The sequence below is a fragment of the Lepisma saccharinum genome, chromosome 26, assembly GCF_977018435.1.
Source record: "Lepisma saccharinum chromosome 26, izLepSacc3.1, whole genome shotgun sequence".
Lineage (NCBI taxonomy): Eukaryota > Metazoa > Arthropoda > Insecta > Zygentoma > Lepismatidae > Lepisma > Lepisma saccharinum.
Genome location: NC_139254.1, coordinates 33633719 through 33652162, shown reverse-complemented (window position 1 = coordinate 33652162; position 18444 = coordinate 33633719). Strand labels below are relative to the sequence as shown.

The following is an 18444-nucleotide window of genomic DNA, read 5'->3' as shown; positions in this document are numbered from 1 at the left end:
TTTCACTTGAAGTTACTGTTATGAGTTTACGACTAGCTACAAAAATTTACATGATGCAGCAGCCAAGAGACATATATTGGCCAATCTCAGTGGGCACATATTGCATAGTAGTTCAGCTACAATTTTAACCGTAGCTTACCGAGGAAGAAAAGGGGGGGGGGGGGTTTGCAGTCCAACCACCTCTGTTTTTTAGATTTTTCAACTGTTTGAAAATAAATTACATGGTTCCCTGGAATGTTCCCAATATTTCTGTATTACTTCTGCTCATAAAACATAAATGTAATGTAATTAGGAGGCAAAATGCACTTGGGGGACATATCATGCGCCATCTTTGAATGTGTGTCATTCGAGATACTCATGCCAGTGACAGTGTACAGTGGGATACATGAGTATTACCGTGCAAATTGTCCATGACTATTTTCATTGATTTTTCTCTTACATCCTGTGTGTTTTTAAGCGATGGATTTTTATGTATGATGGTGCAGAAGTTTCCAACAGCTTGTTTTGAGTTTTCTTTTAATTCTTGAAGCTCTTATTTGGTCAAATAAATTGCACGAACATGGTGATGGACAATTTTCATGGTAATACTCATGGATCCCACTGTACAATTAGTTGGTAATGATGGTAATTATTGTAATAATTATTATTTAATAAACAACTGCCCTTCTACAAACAAAAAGTCATTAATAAAAATGTCATGGGTTTTGCGAGTTTAGGGAATGATAAAATATATGTGACACACTCATGTAATAATTGGTTATTTTTTATTCATAATAGTAATTTCTATAATTATTATAATTAATAAATAACTACCCATATATAACCACCAAAGGAAGCAGTGATTCAATAATAAAATGGTTTCAATGTGACACCCCCACTACCATGCGTTGCTTCGGTCTGAATGTTCTTTCTCTATACTTAATAAGATTATTAGCTACTTTATCCGAGATTAAGATTTAGTTTAGCCTGCAAATCAGAGAGAACAATTTGCAAGTACTGTTGTTGGAAAAAGGCCAGCTTTTAATATAAGGTACCTTTCATAATAATAAATGGACCTCTGGAGTGGAATAAAGTAAATGCTCTTGCCTTGTAATAAGAAGGGATCTGAGGTTCAATCCTTAATGGAGGCAGAGTGCTTTGGATCTAATTTCAAACTGTAGGTCCAGTCCCGATCTCTTAAATATTTTTTTGCCATTTGTGGTCAGTCTTATTTGCTTCTGCTTCAGTTTTAATGGCAGTGCATTTCATCAAAAGGTCCGTTGCACCCAGGGGCTGTCAACTAATTTAAATCTAATTTCATATTTGACAGCAAGCCTATACATAATTAAACTATTTATTACTCTTTATGATTATGCCATAGTTTATATATTAATATTGAATATTCATTGAGAGTGCATGTTAATTTACACAAACTTTAAAGATCAGAAATGTATTTATGAATGAAATTCTTGGGATCAGGGCATCGACTTTTAAGAAATAAATTTAGTGGGCTGTGATCTCAAAGGTGAGAACCACTGCAACAAGTAACAAAATTACATCACTAGTTGCTCCGTTCCCAGGTTTAGCCGACATTTAACCAAATTATACATTATGTACTGGAAAGCCAGTATACGAATGTATTTTACTGAACACAAACTTTAATGTAAAGAGATTTCATACTAGATTCTCAAAAGATAGAGCAGTGTATTATTTTTTGCTTCATGTAAATGATCCTATAACAAATTCATTCATTTAAAATCATATCATACTATTAGGTTCTATTAAAAACACATACAAAACTACTCTAGTTATGTGAATATTTTTATACTACATAGATATATTTAATAACCCTACCGAAATATGAAGATGACACTCTGAAAGAGCAGCCCATTCAAGAAAGCCAGATTTTTTGAAAACACTGTTTATTTGTAGCTACGAATTTCATATTGTAAATTGTATTTTATATTTAGAAATGAGAGCCTATTTCACAGTAGGGAGATATACGAAAACCATGCAATAGGAAAAGTACTGCCAACTCCTGTATTTTCATTGATTTGAGACACTTTTGTGAAAAAGCTCAACCAAAAAAAGCTACGGAGAAAAAAAATGTTTTCCCCCCAAAAAGCCAGTTTTTCTGACCACTTCCAACTCTATGAGATTATAAAACAAACATGGAATGACAGTTATTCTATACATTTATATCAAAACCTTTACAGCAATTCCTTCAATCAAACAAACATCTCAAACTCACTGTGCCACATCTAAGAGAAGGGATAGATGTGCCAAAATGAGACGTCTTTCTCTAATGTCTGTGCTTTAAGAATACAATAGGCACAATTTTGGAAAGGGAGAAAATTAATTTATTATGAGCTTTGTATGTTTGTACAGTTTCTCAAAGAACCAAAACCATTGTTGGAAAAAATTCTGCATCTCACATAAAAAATGATAACTCAAACACTTTATTGCCTCCCTGATGGCATAGTGGTAACGTCGTTGCCTTGTAATTAAGGGGTCCCAGGTTCAATTTCCGGTGGAGGCACCTAGCAGTTCGGTTCCCACTTGAAACTCTAGGTCTAGACACGATTAGCTTATCTGTGCATAAAGTGAACTTAAACAAAAGAACAATTCAAACTGCAACGAACACTTTCTTTTGCTGTGCGAAAGTCACACAAAAGCACAAACAGGAATAATCATAGGTGAATATATGTCTGCTATGTAATTTAACCAACATTTTCAAGGCTGATTTGGAAAAGAAATTTGCATTTCATTGTCTCTAGATTCTGAGTTTGAAGTGGAAAATGTTAGCTGGGGGATGTTTGATAGAGCGTTGGATTTATTTGGGGGGGGGATGCTCATGTAGTTTAACATGGTGACCATGAGACAACTAGGGCGGAGGGGTGCTTGCGATTTTTTTTTTTTTTTGTTTTATGGATTTTTATTCTTGCCATATGGAGGAGAAAAGTTTCACCAAGTTTTCTTGCTATATATGCCTTTAGCAAGCTGTCTGGTTGGAGGAACAATGGCAGATATCTATATCTTCCTGATGCCATTGTTCTCACTGTAAATCAAGGAGAATGTGATTGTAGATTACACTTTAAAACTAGCACAACCACAAGCCCGGCAAATATCTAATTCGTGGTTATGTTTCTGTAACTGCAGTGTAAATATGTTAATCTGAATCAGTGCATTGCTTTTCATGACTTTTGTGAGTAAAACAATGCAAATTATCCCAGTTTCCATTACATCATTATAACTTACTTGTTTGTTGTTTCTGAGTTTGACCCGCACACGCCACTTCTGCCCTATTAGACACCCCTTGCTCTAGCATTTGGCCAGTGTTGGTAAACAGTTCCTAAAAGAAGAAATTTTATGAATTAAATCAGTAGTAATTTATTTCTATTTAAATTGGATTCCTGATGTGGATGAGTAGTCAAATAAATTACTTATGAATTAACATGTGAAATGCTCGGTAGTGCATAGAAGACAAATTGCAGAAACAATAACGCAACCTTGGACATTGGGTATATTCTACCCCAGCCCGAACACAACCATTACATGCAACAGTCAACAGTCAGTAACGAACTGACAGGATTATTTTGATGGGTGACTGATAGTGGAATTAATGTAGACTATAAAAAGTGTAGTAGTGAAACCTACCCCACATCTAAGGTTGGAGTTAATGTTTCATTTCCCCCATAACATTGCAATTGAACATTCATAAGCAACATGGAAACTAATAATACAACACAATCTCTTATGAATTAGTGTGTGTCTCGTAACAAACATTCCTCATATTACAATGAATAATGAGACCAGATTAAATAATAATAATAATAAAATCATTAGCTTCATCACCTGGCACAGTTGGTCACTGTAATAGGAACGACTGAAGATGACCGGACCCTTCTCCGATTTTCTTCATATTTGGCATACTCACTAATTGAGGCCTTCTAATCACGAATCTGAAGTTAAAAGTTGTCGGAAATGTCTAGAAATTGCAAAATAAGCTAAAATAAGGCATTAGTTTTCGGAATGAAAACAGTCTCTTTTCGCGAATTTTTTGGTTTCACAAGCAAATATATATATTCGTGATACTACTATGACACGAAATTTTAACTATGTTTGCCTAACCTAACCACACGTCAATGGTTCGGGGGCTAGCATCAATGGTTCGCAATTATTTTGCAATTTCTAGATCCTGATACTACCACGACACGAAATTTTAACTATGTTTGCCTAACCTAACCACACGTCAATGGTTCGTTGGGCTAGCGTCAATGGTTCGTAATTACTTTGCAATTTCTAGATGTTTCTGACAAATTTTAACTTCATATTTGTCATTATCAGGTCTCAATTAGTAAGTATGCCGAATATGAAGAAAATCGGAGAGGGGTCCGGTCATCTTCAGTCATACCCTCTAATAATATACATGTAACCAGTCCCAGCACTGTGACACTACTGCAAGTCATGGCATGCTGTATCTTTCAGAGGGTTATGGTAGCCAGTACCATAGTACCATGTCTGTTTTGTCTATAATTGTATACTTAAATGTAAACAGAATTTTGATTAAGTGTGTCATGTAAATTTTTTGTTATCAACGGCTAATCTTATTATTGCCACCAAAGGAGCTGAAGTAACAAGAATCGAGATTCAAAAATAATTTACAATTTTACTTCGTGCATGTTGTAGATCCCATCTATATTTAAAACAAAGTCTGATTGCATAAGTTTGCAAGAATGTGACAATTTTTTTTTTGCAAGCAGTGCAAAAACAGCTTGGAGACATGTGCGAACATAAAACAAAAAATATTTTGGGGCCTTTTATACAGTATGTATAAACCTGACCTGCCTAACCTACTGACGCATGCATCTACTAGCAGAAACAACCTAAACTTGTCTTACCTATACTATTCACATATTTATTTCTGCTATAGATAGGATGCACACATGAGTAGGTTAGGCACCTCAGGTTTATGCATACAAAAGAGCAAAAAAGGTTTTTGTTACATGTCAGCACATATCTCGAAGCAGGCATAGCTGTTGCTACCCACTCATCTAGCCAGTGTGTAAAATTAAAAAAAACTGCATGACAATGGTGCTGCCCTCAATTTACACATTGTAACAATATCGCAGAATGAATTAGTTGAAACGTGAATATTTTTAGATAGAGGCTCGGAACGTAACACCTTATATGGTACAAGGTATTCTACACCTCTTCACTATACACAGGAAAGATAGAAAATTTTCTTTTTCAAAGAATAGGGTAAGTTTTGTGCAAAATTTAGAGGGGGGGGTTATACTGTAAATGCAAAAGGTGTATATTTAGGCCACAGCTTCTTCACCAGGTGATGAGAATAGCATATGGAATTGCTATCACAATAGCCCTAAACCTGGCCTGCCTAACCTAACAAATGCATTTAGGAATGTAATACCCCTTCATACCTACATCATGGACATTGTAAAGTATTTACAGAAAAATATTATTGCTAACAGCCATAAATTTGAGCTGCCTAACCTAACAATGAAAGCATTTAGGTCTGTAATAATTATCCATACCGACAGTCCACAACGGAACACTTTGCAGTATTCTTCCACGTTATTTTATTTGTGTGCGCTGGAAATGGGTAACAATTAGATAAGCCGGAGACACATTTCTTGAAATTTACAGGAGAGAAGACGAGAAAGTACTTCCGTAATTGAATTTGGCCTGTAAGTAAGGTTTTTTAGTCATTCATGCATCTCCGTTGCACGATAGCTCGTGCCACCATTATCGTCGACTACATGAATCAAATGTTTCGTGCGTTCGATTACGTAACCTCCTGTCAGTACAACAACCACGCGGTAGTTTTAGAAGATGACGTGTGAGCGGGATTTTTTTTTTCAATTTAATTTTCTATTTGCCTAACCTAACTGAACCTAACCTAACCTTCCAGGAATGGTTTGTGGATTAATAACAATCATTTTTCGGTTAATAAGTGTTAGTGTAACAACCACGCGGTAGTTTTACAAGATGACGTGTGAGCGTTTTTTTTTTCAATTCAATTTTCTATGTTTGCCTAACCTAACCTTCCGTGAATGGTTTGTGGATCAATTTTCGCTTAAAAAACCTTTTGTGAATAGTTTGTGCGGCATTTATCGGTTCATAAGTTTGGAAACACTGCACATCAGCTGACAATAGTATAGGTAAGACGATAGACAACGTGAGTCAAGATTTGCCCGCCGAATTAGCAACGACCAATAAATAATTATAATGTTAAAAATAACGCTTTTTTCATGGAAAAAGTGTTCCAAAGTTGAAAAATGTTCCGCTATGCTTATGAGGTAAGTAGAAATTAATTTCATTTGAAAATAAACGAGTTAAAAGTGTGTCCGGCTTATTTAACTGGTACCCTGGAAATGTTCACGGCACCCTTGTCCCTCTGTACCCCAAAAGAAAGTGAAATATCTTGCATTGTTTATGAAGATTTTGTTGTTTATGAACGTATTCAGTTGATTTTAGCTCTCGGAAATGTGTTATTGTGAAGTAAAGTACGTTTGTTTCCTTGGCATGTTTCTTTACTGTGAAGCAGAATAGCCCGAAGGCTTCACGTAAGTGAATATAGCACCCAAGACGACTTTCCACAAAAGCAGCTATAATTTTACGTAGTTAGGTTAGGATTGTTAGGTTTGGTACTGACAGTCATTTTCGGCGCGTTCTTTCGCTATTTTACTGTACATACAAACAATTTTTACCAACAAAAAGCGGCGAAAATACTTAGAAATTGAAGATTCTAACTTACGGGTGCCATTCTATGGTATCAAATATATCTGTTATTTGTGCTTTCCTAACGCTGGAACCACTTTTACATTACATAAAACATTGAAATCTGTCGATTAAAAAACTTTCGACGTAATTCTCGAGGGGGTACAGTGGGTAAACGGTCCCGTGATAGTCGGCCACGCTCGGCAGAACGATAACATGCTTGATTACGTTGCACGTAGAAGTAGGAAATAAATTACACGGTACGTGAGTAATTTTGTTGTGTGTATATATATATATATATATATATATATATATATTAATATATGTATGTTCACACAAACCACTTTAATTTCACAATAAAAGTAACATACTTTTTGCACTAATCTGAAACTGACTTTGTTTCCAATCATGAAGGAAGCAGAATTCATTATAGTAGGCTATATTTCATTTATTTAATGTTGGGAATTCTGTATTTTCGTCGTAAAAAAGACTACTGTTAAAAACGTAAATATTAATACACTTACCTCTGACTTTACAAAGACGATTGTCCAATGAAACAAAGCTCAAACCATGCTACTCATCTGTGTTTGGCTTCGTCGGTGCGCAGCGTCGTTCAACTTCTTTGGCGCAGTGGATGATGGGAACCAACAAGGAAGCTATCGCACGTAACTACAAAAGAGAATGGGCACTGTGTAAAAAGTAACGAGCGCCAAAAATGAAAGCACCACGCAACGTTAAAGCAACCACGACAGGGAAACTTTGAAGTATGTTATGTAAATGAGACTTCGTAACCTTTCAGAAACATGATTCTGACTTCGTGTGCTGTATTGGTAAGAAGTTCTTAAATCAATGGTTTTTAACTTTTCTATTACAAGTGTAATATCAATTATTTTATTAATTAGTAGATTAATTTTATTGTTGTTAGGAATAATATTTTTAATTAGGGATGTTAAAATTTTTATTGAGTGAAGTATTATTAATTTAAATAGTTCTAATATTATTATAACAATATTGTTTGACGGAATATCCTTAATTTTTATAGGATTAGTTATAAATATTTCCTCTATAGTTATTAGTTATAGAGGTTCTTACATAGAAGGAGATTATAACATAAATCGATTTATTATTTTAGTTTTATTATTTGTTGGGTCTATAATGTTTTTAATTGTTTCTCCTAATATTATTATAATTATTTTAGGATGAGACGGCTTAGGATTAGTTTCTTATTGTTTAGTAATTTATTATCAGAATGTTCGTTCTTATTCTGCGGGAATGCTAACTGCCCTATCTAATCGAGTTGGGGATGTATTTATTTTATTATATATTGATTGAAGATTAAGTTATGGTAGTTGAAATTATATTTATTATTTTTGATTAATTTCTGATTTTGATATAATATTAATTACTAGATTTATTATTGTTGCTGGAATAACAAAAAGTGCACAAATCCCATTTTCTGCATGATTAACAGCAGCGATGGCGGCACCAACCCCAGTTTCGGAGATCAATGGGATCTCAAATTGTAGTTCTCGTGCTTAGTGTTTGCTCCAAAATCTTCCATATATTATGTGAATGACATGACATGTCGTCTATTCGTTGCCAGAAGGAGGGTGAGATAGACGTTTATCAACTTCCAAGAAACATGCTTAACGTGCGATTATCAATCCGCTGTAAGCAAGAGATGTCTTCTGAAATATTCCACGTACACCTAGACCAAGTGGGAGAAGGAGGACATAGAAAAAATACGATGGGGCAGAGGAGCTGGTAATGGATTTGATGGAATTGCAACCAGCATCTTAAACTCTGTTAGATCTACTAGCTTGCATCTCCATTAGAAACCTCCCCCCGATGGTGTAGTGCTAACGTCACCGCCTTGTAATCAAGGGGTCCCAGTTTCGATACCCGGTGGAGGCTTACAGTGGTTCAAATCTCACTTTGAACTTTAGGTCCAGTCCCAATTAGCCTTCCTGTGCATAAAGTGGACTTGAAACACCAATCAACCAACCAATTCATTAGAAACTACAAACTGCGTCTTCTGTCTAAATAACGTCAGGTGCACTGACAAGTGCAGACTTCCCACATATGAAAATCAATGAGTGATGGCACCTATTCAAAAGATGATGAATGTAAAAAGTTAAACTTTGTTTATGTTAAATTATAACATACATGCATATTTAAGATTTATCCACTTTGATCATTGAAAATTGTAAGTGAAACTTATGCATTTAATCTATGTCAGTATATAAGCAATATAATAAAGTTTTATAATTATTAAAAGGATTATATTAATATTATTATACTTAATAGTTATAATTATTATAAAATAATATTGAATTTAATAAGTCTGATGAAATTAGTTTCCTTTTTTCAAATATTTTGATGAATTTTTATACTATTTATAAAAAATATGAAAAACCATATAAAGAGCAAAGAGTTTTGAGATGCTATCACACATTTTCCAGTTCCAGGTATCCAAAAAATCATATGAGAACAAATCCCCCCGAGTGGTACCGATCGCCTAAATTTGAGGTCCTGTCTCATGGACTAAAACACGCAACGTGTTATAAGTAATTATTTTCACAGACTGTACGATTTCCTGAGTCGCATATTTCTTTTCTCGATTTCGTGAAGCGATTATAAGAATCCTCCTTGGTAAACAATGCCTCCGCGATGGCGCAGTGGCAGCGTCGTTTTCTTGTAATCAAGGGGTCCTGGTTTCGATAACCGGTGAAGGCACATAGTGGTTCGGATCGCACAAACCGATTGGCCTTATTGTGTGTAAGGTGGACTTAAATCCAGTCTCAACTCCTTAAAAAAAGTTCGAAGAATGAGAAATGAAAATAAGTAAATATCTTTTTTGTCATTTTGAGGTAAATTATCATTTTTGGCTATTTTTGGTTCATATGAATCTGCCTTGTCCTCCTCCGTGGCCGTGCGATCTAAGACGATGTGCTGTGGGCTCAGACTGCGGGACGGCATGAGTTCGAGTCGGCCTGGGTTTAGTCTGTGAGTTCTCCGCCTGTGTATGGCCAGTGGGAACACACTATAGTGAGGAAATTGGCGAGCTACGATTTAGTAGCGAAACCAAGTCATAAAAATCTACTATAACTGCGAGGGGGGGGGGGGTCAGAGTGCTGACCCCACGTCACCTCATTACCAATTGCATATCTCCACGCATCTAGGTAGGATTGTGGGAGAGAGACTGACAGTCGGGAGATAGGCCAAGGACTTTCAAGGGCTGTAGAGCCACGGGTTAATAATATTATTATGAATCTGCCTCGCCCAATGAGTTTATTTTGGTGAGTCATGCACAATAGCCAACACTTGCAATGAGTCACTAGAAATACATACATGTGTGTTTGCACATAAATTTAAGCATCTAAAGAATAATTATATTATTTTGGTAAAGAGTCGTTAAAATTAAAGAACTAAATTTATTTTATTATATCAGCATTATTTAAAATATTGTGCCATGCTGAACTTAACAACTTAACAAAGAAACACTGAATTGCTCTTATCCTATGTTGACTTTAGTTTGGTTTGTCAATTAAGCTAACGATTTCCCGTGCGTTTTAACTATCCCAGAGTGGGACCATTTTCAACATGTACAGATATTTGTTTATATCTACCCTACTAGTTGCGAGTTTTTCACACACTTTAAACTCAACATCATTGAGTGCAAAGTGCATGCTGTCATATCCGTTTTCGTTTCAGTGTATCTGACAATAGTAACCTTAGTAAAGCAATCTGCAATGGACAACAAATACTCTTAAACATACAAAACAATTATTATGGAAATTAATATTAAAATTTGTTTGAGAAGTTATATATTGTATCGCTTTTCAAACTATAATAATGTATATGATAAAATCCTGAAATGTTTTCTCACCCTACAATTCTATTGATATGCAAGGAAGGTGACATTATGAAACATAATTCATATCCAGTATCTTCCATAGTTCCCTCATTTGAAATTTTCATGTGTTTTACTTCTTCTCCTGTCATAACTTAAATGATAAAATATTTCGTTAATAAGAAATTAGCTAATATATCAGATTTACTTTCTCTTTAACAAAATATCAATCAAATTAACACTACTTAGTCCCAAGCATTTATATCTTTACACATATAAGCGTAATGTTCATTTCTATAACATGTACTGGCACTTATGTTGTTTCGTATTTTTAACGTTTCTTGCGTTGCAACGTTATCCAGCATCATAATACTAATCTGTTCAACTACGGTGCACGGTGATCGAAAAAATGAATTAAAGAATGAACGACAATGGTCAATCAAAAACCAAGGGACAATTCAATTGGACAATTTACCAAGGCTACCAAATTCAAAAATAAGTCTCGAAATCATCTACACGTGTGCTTGAGAAACCCGTGTGCGCCGCTAGAAACCCTTAAACAATTAAAACACAAACTCCCTTAATTACCATTTACTCTACTCATCTACCCACGATTTCTAGGACGACTAGCCTGGTAACGTTGGTAACGCTGACAGGTAGGCTGCAGTATGTCAAAACTTCTATCAGATTGCCTAGACCAAAATATTATCCCCAACACCATTTAATGTACACCCCCGAAATAAGCCATAACCTATGTGTGAACTAACTACAAACTCAAGAATTATATTTACTGACTCATGCCATGTACTTATTTATCTTTCTATTTGACCCTACTAAATAGCAGATATAGAAAGATATGTGATAAAATCTTATATTGGTAGTTCAATTATACAATGGTACACCTCTTGTACCACCCTCGTATATACACTCAAAACTCAAAGTCTTTAGGAACTATATCCTACTCTTCGCTTTATCAAGTTCACACCCCTTTAACATGCATCCCACGAGCAATATGATTATGTATATATATACTGAGTTACACGTAATTACACTTTGTGCAGTTATTTTATCCTAGGTCAAAATAGGTCAAAATGTTCTAGTATTGTATAAGTACAATAGCTGATGAAATTGTTGGTATCATATATTTAACGTAGATACCACCAGGACACCCCAGAATTCCCTCTTTCTGGAAGGGAAACATTGATTAATACACATATGAATATAACTATAGCATGCATCTATGGAAAATATTAACCCAATAGAAAGGAACTCATCGAATTAATTATCACATTTATTTAGCTGAAATACATACAAATCTCTTGCCACCGTGCTATGTAAATTTTTCTTATGTTTTATGATAATACTAGAAAGACGTGCAGTTCGTCCTATTTCATCAGAACAGCTGTAAATTATGGTAAATTGATCTATCGCACAATAGGAGCCTAGTGAAGTGACTTGCATTACAATTTCCATTTGCTCAAATTTATTTCACAAATATGCAAGCGTTCTTTTAAACCACCGTGTTTCTCACACATCAACAGACATTTTTATTAATAACCTGGTTGACTCATTTACGCAGGTTATATAACAACAATACTTCAGACTAGTTTAATGCAATGATCGACTTCTTTCAAGTCACATGAATGCACCCTGAAAATTCACTGGTGCGAGAAGTTTATGTCAATACCATGCACTCCCATATAAGGGCATATGACCTTGACCAAATTCTAATATGTGAAAATTGACCTTCCTACTATACAAACCTGAGAAAAGAACAATGTCCGTTCTTATTCAACGTCGATTCTTATTTTGTCATGCGGAATCAACCAGTTTCATGCCCACATTACAGAAAAATCAATTTTCATGGCAATGGCGTCCGCCGCCATCGCGCTCGAACCACGTTCAGAAAATTTGAAGATTTAGCGTTTTCTACCGGCACACGATACACACGCAAGCATGCTACGTAATTTAACTATCTATGAAGTAGATCTACTATTCTAGTACACTACATGAGCTCATGTGAAACGAAATGTGGAAAGCTGGCTTACCTCTAATGCCGGTTGGGGGAAATGAGAATCGGTCACTGCCCCACCTCATTTGTTCCTCCACGTGAAGTCCAGCTGACACAATTCGTATTTCACTTCCGACCAGCTGTTCTTCTGGCATTCCTGTAAGAAAAACAGTCAAATAAAAATGTCCACCTAATCCGCGGACAGCAAAATTCAAAGGCTTTTTACCTCCAAATATCCGAGACGAAACACCATCCTTATCGACATTTTTTCGGTAACCTTCTTGCCTCTTTACTTTTTACAACATCCACAACTCGTTTGTCCAACGTTAGCATGACGTTTTAACGAATGATTTAGTGAGCATTATGAACATTCTTGGGTGTATTAAGGAACTCAGTGCCTTCTTATCCAGAATACTTTCAATTATCACTTTTTGTAACTGCATGTCATGAAACACGCTGTATATTTACTACATAATTTACACGGGGAAAATTGCTGAACCCGGTCAAATCAAGATCCGACCGAAGTGACCCATTGCATACGCCAATACAATGCTATTGGATTTATACTTTTGATAATGAATATTCAAAAAGCTCAAGATTACATATATGCTGATGTGAAGTTTATTTAATAATAACATTGATTTCGTCATTTTGATACAAGACAGGTAAGACGGAATTCTCAAGCTTTCAGTTAGCTACGCAGAATGGCCAGTGGCATCTAGCGAACTTTTCCATCATTAACGTATGCAAGGGTGACTTCAATCAGCATATGCACACCATCTATCGTGAATCCTCTTAACTTTTTAGAAGTATGTCATATGGACTTGAAATTTGTATTTTAAATTACCGACAAACATGTAAAAACAGTAGTATAAATAGGCCTTTTGACAATATTTGTCATAAATTGAACCAAGGGACAATCAGTGGCGAGGTAGTGAGTCCAGTACTAGTACGTTTTGCCTAGTAGTCGCCGTATTGGTCATTATGCGGAGATATGAAAGCATAAAGATAATTTCAGTAATGACGGAATAGGCTATTCATTCCTTCCACAAACATACACTTCTTACTTATTTTCGAAAGGAGGAGTAACCTTTCGTTTAAAGCAAATATATGCACAAGTAAATATCTGTGTTGTATGAAGTAATTTATTAATATTTATTAAAGATCGTTAGTTACAGTCAGCAAAATTTATTTATAGTAAAATGCAATATGATATTCTTCGGAAGATATTTCATTTTTAATACTACAGCGTGTCTATAAATATACTGTCATACTTTAAAGTGGTATTACGTCGCTTTGGATAATCGTATTTAAATGAAATTGGTGAAAATTGAAAAAAAAAAACTCAAATATTTTATTTTACAACTCATGGACATTGAATGTGGCCCCCACGAGTGGCCCTGCAGACATCAAGGCGATTTTCCCATTCATGCCACACACGCCCCAACATATCCACAGGGATGGACTGGATTGCAGAAGTGATGCGAATTTGCAGTTCTTGCAGGTTTTGAGGAAATGGGGATACATAGACACAATATTTTATGTAACCCCATAAAAAAAAGTCACAGACCGTGAAGTCAGGTGACCTCGGCGGCCAATTGTAGAAGACATTATCATCATTACCGGCACGTCCAATCCATCTTCCTGGAAGCCGCTAATTCAGATGTCTCCGAATATGTAAATGCCAGTGAGGAAGTGCTCCATCTTGTTGAATAATAAATTCATTGCCTTCATTTTCTTCCAATTGTGGAAATAACCATTCAGTGAGCATGTCAAGATAAGCTGGACCTTTCACAGTGGCCTCTCAAAAGAAAAATGAGCCATAGACTTGACGTTTCGATACGGCACAAAAGACATTCACTTTAGGGGAGTCTCTTTCAACTTCCAAAATTGCATGTGGATTCTCACTCCCCCAAATCCTTACATTATGTCTGTTCACTTTTCCACCAACGTGGAATGTTGCCTCATCACTGAAAATTATTTTTCCTGACAGATTTACGTTATCCTCCATTTGTAACATGAAATGTTCAGAGAAATCTAATCGTTTTACAGGGTCATCAGGTTTCAACTTTTGCACTAATTGCAGTTTGTAAGGGGGGAAACTTCAGTCGCGTACGCAGGATCTTAGATATGGTGGATTTATGGATGTACAACTGCTGACTAGCTCTACGTACAGACTTCGTAGGACTACGAACAAATGCCTCCCGCACTTGTTCCACAATTCCCGCATTGACAGATGGTCTCCCTGAATGGCCTTTCCTTTGATGACATATGCAGCTACGATCCACAAAATCCCGGTACCACTTCAAAATTGACGTGTGTGAAGGAGCCTAATTTTGAAACCGTCGCTTATAAGCACGCTGAACCTTCACCAAACTCTGCGTGTAATGATATTCTAAAACACACCAACTACGTTCTTAAATCTTCTGTAATATCAACACAATATTAAAGGAACACATTCACATATAACCCGCCTGTCTGCTAAATATCCAACATTGAACCCGCATCGTCCATTGTTGTCAGGAGTGAATTTATTTCAGTTTCTATGTTTGATCTCGTTCATTGTTGTCCATTGCTGATATTGGTGTCTATTGTTGACATGCACAAAAATATTTGAGTTTTTCTTTCAAATGTCACCAATTTCATTTAAATACGATTATCCAAAGCTGTAATACCACTTTAAAGTATAACAGTATATTTATGGACACGGTGTATTATGAATTTAGAACTAATGAATACTATATTTAAATAAAATATAATTTTACACACGGTATTTTCAAAATTGAACAACTTTAAATTTTTAACAATTGTAACGTCAGGGTATAATTTTTATACAAATTATTAACACAATATTCTAGTTTTATTAATTTTGTTTCAGCGAACATAGTAGATATCAAAATATACTTCACAGTTTAGAAACAAATAACGCAAATGTGAAGGAGAGGAAAGTAACATTTGGAACTATTGAACTTGTAGGTGAGTGCACATTATGGTTCACTAGTTTTGACTCATGTGTTAATTGTAAATAAGTTTTTCATTTCATGTAGACTCTCATGTTTCTAGGAGTATTTATTTCGTTTTTGTGTGGGAAAGTGTATTGGAGTCTGAAATTTAGTCTTAATATTTGAAGAAAGTAGTGAATGAATAAGTAGATTGTGTTATCTTTTCAAAAATGTCAAAGTGATTTCTGATATTATAAGTAGTTCAACTGGAATATATGAACGTGAATGATTGTTCTTCACTAAGTGAGTTTAGTTATCAGTGTATGTGGTAGATAGTAATGGAGTTCAGCCTTTAGGCGAAACGTGAAATGAAGCCTTATTAATCTGTTTACAGATCGAAAACATCAAAAAGCTAAAATGGTTCTAAGAAATTATTTACTTTTATCATTTTTTACTAAGGTTATGCCATATTTACTACGCAAAAGAAAAGCGTAACCATGTAAGGAGCTAAAAACCAAAATACGGGTAACAAAGCGAGAGGTATCAAATGCATTTGATTTGCAACACACAATATCATATATATTAGGGACACTGAGGGACGAGGTCCTCCAGCCTCCTCTCGCCACTCACACGTATCACCCTCCCTCCTGGCGTACTTGGCGTCGATTGCTAATCTATCTATAATCTTACCAGGAGCGGTAGTGTCCCTATGGAAAGGATGAACGGAGGATGCAGGTGATGGCAGAGATGTAATTAACCTTGGTGCCTATCTTGAAAAACCAAGGTGTGTTTACTGTTTGGATGTTTTCTCTATGCATAGTATTTGTGCCAGAACAAAGACGAGAAAGAATGAAACAATAAATACTATGAATAAATTCAAACATATATAAATAATATAGAAAATAATAATGAAAGTGATATGTCAGAAATGATTGACTTATTTAGTCATGGTCCTCAGACCAATTCCAATGATGTTTGCTCTAGTAAAAATATTTAAGACATCACATTCACAATTTAGAATCCCTTGTCCTTGCTTAGCAACATATAATAGAATCTGACATGATATAAAATAGAATAAATAATATGATGATTATATAAGAAATATAATACAGTATACTAAGCACAGAACATTGATACATAATTAAGATTAATACTGTGGATCCTTAGATCCTTTAGCCTCCCAAAGTGAGGAGAGTTGCTAGACCGGATGATGGCTTCTTCTTCAGTCTTCTTTCTTCGACTTGGATTTAGTCTTCCGCTTCTAGAGGTTCCTGGACGTGATCCAATAGATGAACGTAAAGTTCATGACAGATCCATGGATGAAGTTTCGATAGTCCGTGGTCCATTTCCAGGCTTCTTGGAGTGATCACACTCAGGACCCACTTACCACACTTTTCTTTTAAATCTACACTTAGGGATACTCATACAGTCTTCCACGAATACACTATGCATTGAGGTCCACTAAGGCCAATTGCGGACCGTCTTTTAGTCCATGACGGTTCCTTGATTGTTATGTCTGCCAACACCAGCCAGAGCTACGTTATTGACTCTTCTGGTATGGTCCCTCGTAATGATTTTATGTAGAATTTCCTTCTGTTTAATGCTGTAGGGCCCATTTCATAAAATTGCACTTCACTGGATTCTTCAGACACTTCCAATTCTTGATCTTGGGATTACCTTTCCAAGTTACTGATTCTGCTACTGTTCCTTCTTGATAGAGTGAGTTGAATTGTGTTTTCATTACGCTTCACTCTCAATTCTGGGATGTAGTTCTCCTCTTCTAAGATTGAGATTTTCTCGGCCAGCCTATTGATTCTTGGAAACCTTTCAGATTTCCAGATGTCAGCTGTCTAGAAGTCCTGAATTAGACTCTCGATTTCATTACTAGAATGACTAGTGCAGTTAACAATTGCATGCGGAGTACCTTCAACGCCACAGTTCAAACATTGGCCACGGTGACTTAAGTTAAATCGCTTGAAGTTAGACTTGTATGGTCCATAGCCAGAAATGAAATGGACCATGCCCCTTTTTGGTTTGAAAAACATATTCCTTATCCTCACATCAGGAAGATATCTTCTGCAGTGGACTGAGATTTGCTGTTGACTCCATTCTGCTTGCCATTTATCCCATAAACTTTAGTCTATTTAAGCAAGGGTATTAATCTGGGTACCCAGAATTCGGTTGGTCTTCATGTGATTTATTTTTTCCGCCAATACCTCGAGGCATTCCTTTTAACCTCCAAGTCAATAGGAAGCACTCCTGCAATCGCTATGATTAATGTTGTGGATATAGTTTTAAAGGCTCCGAATTTGGATCTCAATTTATTAATCACCTGTTGTTGGTCAGTAAGATGGACCCATGCCGATGCTGAATAGCATGTTATACTCAAGAAGATCGATCTATAATATGTCATCGATATTTCTTGTGGGAGTCCGTAAGCTTGATTCCCCATACTGATGATCTTGTGAAGCTGAACCTTAGCTTTCCCAACCACATTTTCAACATCCATTCTTAGCTTAAATTGGGCTTGCAAAGTTATGCCTAGGTATTTACTATGCGGAGCTACTTTAGCAATTATAATAGCTCCAGCTGGTCTTTGAAGTTTCCCTCTTAACAGAACATGGGATTTTTCAGTTGCTATCTTCATTTTCGATGTTAGGGTCCACTTCTCGACTAGTCGTAGGGCTTCCCCTGCATGGACTTCTATCTCTCTACGATTGTTTGCTTCTATGAGAATCAGGATATCATCGGCATATGCCGTTACTTCTGCCACATCCTTGGATTCTTCAAGAGAGTATAATAATGGTTCCAAAGTAAGGTTCCAAAGAACCGGGCCCAGAACAGATCCCTGTGGGCATCCTTTATTTATTTCTCTTTTAACTGTCTGTTGAGGTCCTTTAAACTGGACAGATATGCCA

The 18444-nt window shown here is 35.8% G+C and overlaps 1 pseudogene; it reads right to left on the bottom strand.

Annotated features, from left to right (window-relative positions):
• The window catches only part of LOC145979618 (cytochrome c oxidase subunit 2 pseudogene), a 30516-nt pseudogene extending 12343 nt beyond the window's left edge, over window positions 1-18173 (bottom strand).
• Window positions 18174-18444: the final 271 nt, after the last annotated feature.